Genomic DNA, 4200 nt, shown 5'->3' with positions numbered 1-4200 from the left:
TTTAGGAAGCAACAAAATTTTCCTTGGAAAGGGAAACCAATTTTTTACGGCTAAGGAAAAGTGCATTGAAGAAAAGCGTATTTTTCCCCAAACTAACTCCTCCTGTGAAGCCTCATGTTTTGTTCTGTACAAAAATCCAAGAAGAAATGCGTAAAATGCTGCACTGTTTCAGGTGTAATAGGATTAGGAGTGGGAGAAGAAGTAGGAATAGGAGTATAGGAGTCTGGGCGGCGTGATTAGTGCCGTGGCTCAACTATATAAGATTTTTTTGGGAAGTAAGAAGAGAGAACTGTTCGGTATGAAGGAAATAATTAAGATGGAGGAGTCGTGAGGAGAGAGAGAAGAGTCGTGAGTAATCGTGTCGGAACTATTGACTATCGTGGATCAACCTGGCGTTACCAATTACTCCAACTCCCCATTTTAGATTTTCAACAGATTTCGAACACATTAGAAACTGAAATAACCTTGAAAATCTCAATAAAGCGATCCTGTGCTTTGCGCGTTTGATCGCTCGATCTTCTGGAGACACTCTCAAGTTCTTTGCGTCTTTCCGAGACGCCGTCTGGTTGGGAAGGAAAAGCCGGATCAGTGCTGCCAGATGTGGTGACTTATCACCAAACTGGTGATTTTTCAAGCAATTTTGAGACAAAATTTTGCTTCTGATGATTGGTGATTTACGGCAAAAAGTATTTCAAAATCTGGTGATTTTGAAAAATCCGAAAAATCCAACTTTGGTTGGCTATGGTTGGCTAAAATAGGAAATCTTTTTTTAAAAAAAGTATGTATAGGTTTGAAATAGGTTGTAAACATATTACAAACCACCTACTTATATTTTCCATCAATCTGAAATAGCTCTTTAACTTTGCAACTTTTTAAGATACTCTAATTCAAATATTGGAATTTACCTCTGTATGATTAGTGAACTTCTCCTTTAAAAATCAGGCAAATCTTGACGTTTTCTCATGATTTTTGTGGTAAATGGTCAAGAGGTGGATGGTTAGTTTCGGAAAAATTGACTTACCATTACTTTTATGAAACTTGAAAACCTATCTTTTCTTAGCAAAATTGTTCTGCAATACACTTGTTAGGCTCTGGCATTATTGCGTTTTAGTTTATGAACTGAGATTTATCTTTTTCACAAAATGTTAACAATGTGCAAAATGCTGATCAGTCAAGGAATAGGCATGGACAAGGCAAGATCTGCACGCTAGGGATAGCAGGTTCAAATCCCAACGCTGGAAGATATCGTGATATAATTTTCATTTTCATCTACGTGTTGCTTGATAGGGATCATGCAAATTTGCTGGCAATAAAGATCATATTAATCTTCAAATTTTGGCCGGCCCTTTAAATAACAACAAAGCTCATGAGGTGATTACATTTAAATATTTGGTTGGACCCAACAATCTAGTGATGAAACTGGTAATTTTTGGCAAAAGTTAGGTGATAATCGGTCCATTTCATCTGGCAGCAGTGAGCCGGATCTTGAATTGTGCAAAGTAGATGAAAAGCCCTCTTTTGGAAAAGAATCGCCGATTTCGCCAAGATTTGTTGCCAGTCTCGAACTCGACAAGATATCTCCGGCCCTAAGATTTGAGGATCTTGGCCGATCTGTCCCACCGCCGTGATCGTGGACTCTGGATAGAAACGAAGCTCCCATTAGCCACAGGCTTCAAATGGCGAGAGGGCTGATTGTAAGAGATCTTGCGGGATCGATCCAATTTGATCCGTTTTGCTTCAGCTCCATCTAAATCCTCCTCTTTGGTTGCTGTCTGGGGAATGTCCCCTAGAACTGGAATTTGAGAGCGAATGGGCCGACCAAAATGCTCTTTGAGCAGGCGAAAGAGCATCGTTCTGAGGACTGTTCCGGAATTCGAGTAACGCCTCTGCAAACTCTCCAGTATGAATGTTTCCTCCCGTCTTGGCCAACATGTATTTCATAGACTTCACCATGACTTCTGTGTAACCCGTTGCTTTGCGGGTAGTATGGTGATGAGGACTTCCATTGGACGCCCCATTTGGTTAGAAATTAACCGTATTGTGATGAGGCAAATTGAAGCCCATTGTCCGTACGTAGGACGTCACCGAATTTAGAAAATAATCGAAGAAAATCTTTCATGATTTAAGATGAAGACGGGGAATTAGCGTATTTTAGGATAGTTGGAAATCCAAACAACCTGCGACTGTAGACCAGCTTCGATCGTAGGTGAAAAGATCCGCAGTAACAACTTGGAAAGGTCTCTTAGGTAGATCATCTTGGATGAGGGGCTCGGGTTGATGGGAAGGGCGAAAATAAAGACATTCCGGACAAGCGGCCACCGTATTAGCTATATCCAAAATGAATCCGGGCCAATAGAATATCTGATGAGCTCTCCTCTTCATCTTTTCTACGCCTTGATGTCCAGCGAGAAGCTTCTTCAAAATGTTCTTAACGGCACTGGGTGGAAGGACGAGATCTCCCTCGATGGGCAATTCGGAGGCCACCTTCTTGAATAAGGCCACATAACCAGACTTGGCTTCCTTGATCGTCGCAGAAAGAACAGTCTTCTAGAGGTCCCCATAAGGACCCTCCTCTCGGGCCATTGCCACGAGGTCGTCAAGAATATGATCGGGTTATCCACCTTGAGGACGGCCAATTTGAAAAGGGACAATTCCTCCAAATCATCTGGATATACCGAGTCATCACCGGTTTGGACATCGGGGCACGAGAAAGGGCATCAGGGATGGCATGGAATATGCCCTTCTTCCAATCCATGTGAAAATTGTAAGCCAACAATCTTGTTCTATAATTAGGAACTCGGGGATTCTCGCTTTCATCCAATGCTTGTCGGTTAAAAATCGGGATCAGGGGCTTATGATCCGTAACCACCTTGAAATCGATGCCAGCGAGATATAAATTATTTGTCTCATCAAATTTGATACGATTAGACGGCTTTAGCTTTCGTATTTGGTGAGGGTCTCAGACTACGTGCCGTGGCTGGAGTATTGCAAAGAGACAACTGGATAGACGAATGGGTAGCTATGAATTGACCGTCCCACAGTTAAAAATAGTTTTAGTATTGAGAAATGCGGGATCGAAAAACGCCAGAAGAAAAAAAAAGATTAAAGAAGGAGGCAAGGTCGTTCCTGTTGTAATGAAAGAGCTCGGACGAGTTAAAGGTAACAACACCAATCATAACATATAGTCCACAAGTATCGCGGGTCCAACAACAATAACATTAACGGAGTGATTGAAGCTCCCAAAGTGGTATTCATTTCACCATAAGACTCAAGAATGCGAAAAACACAAGTGCTTGTCTACTAGATTAAGAATGTTCGTCCATTTCAGAAAAACTAGCTTATTGTTCGTTGTTTCCGAGAGCCGTGATATGTCCTCATTGAGAAACAAAAGCATGCACAAATGAGTGAAAGTTAAAAACAAGAGCAAAACGTTGCTGCAAACTACCGACCCATCTCTCTGATCTCAACTGCGTGTAAAATCATGGAAGGCTTGGTCAAAGAAAATATTGATGCGTATTTGGATGAGGCGAATATTTTGTCGGATGATCAACATGGGTTTCGTAAAGGACGATCCACAACAACAAATTTGCTAGAACATGTTGAATATGTCCGTGGGGTCGTTGACGCAGGAGGAACAGTGGACACCATCTATCTCGATCTTAGTAAGGCTTTTGACACTGTCCCCCATTCAATACTATTGCACAAGTTGCAGGGGATCGGTATTGGTGGGTCGTTGAGGAGGTGGATTGGCAATTGGCTCCTGAACNTCCATATACAAGCAAAACGCATAAAAATAAATGGTAACGTGTACGAGATTTGACATTTAATTCCAAAAAAGGCCCATTTTCTAATTTGCGCGTCTTCATCAAATCTGATCCTTCACGAGCTAAGAAAAGTGATCGCAAAGATTGGTGATCCCTAGGTACGAAAGGGTTTTTGATATGGCACTTTTTCTAAAGCATTGGATGAGCTTTGCCCCAACGCAGGATTTAGGGTCAATAGCAGTGACCGCAGAGGCTTAACGTGCTTTTGGAGAATCCAGGCCGGTTAAAACAATGAAGTCCAACTGTCTTCTTTCTCAAGTTCCTTCATTGTTCAATTTGCTGCCTTAAAATATTCGTAGGGCATATATAGGGGTTGATCCAGTAGCAGGATTTAAGTCACACTTGGACAAGTTTTTGACTAAAATTCCCGATCAAC

Source organism: Tigriopus californicus, chromosome 7 (assembly GCF_007210705.1).
Source record: "Tigriopus californicus strain San Diego chromosome 7, Tcal_SD_v2.1, whole genome shotgun sequence".
NCBI lineage: Eukaryota > Metazoa > Arthropoda > Copepoda > Harpacticoida > Harpacticidae > Tigriopus > Tigriopus californicus.
The sequence above is the reverse complement of the archived record's forward strand: the minus strand, read 5'-3'. Positions refer to the sequence as shown.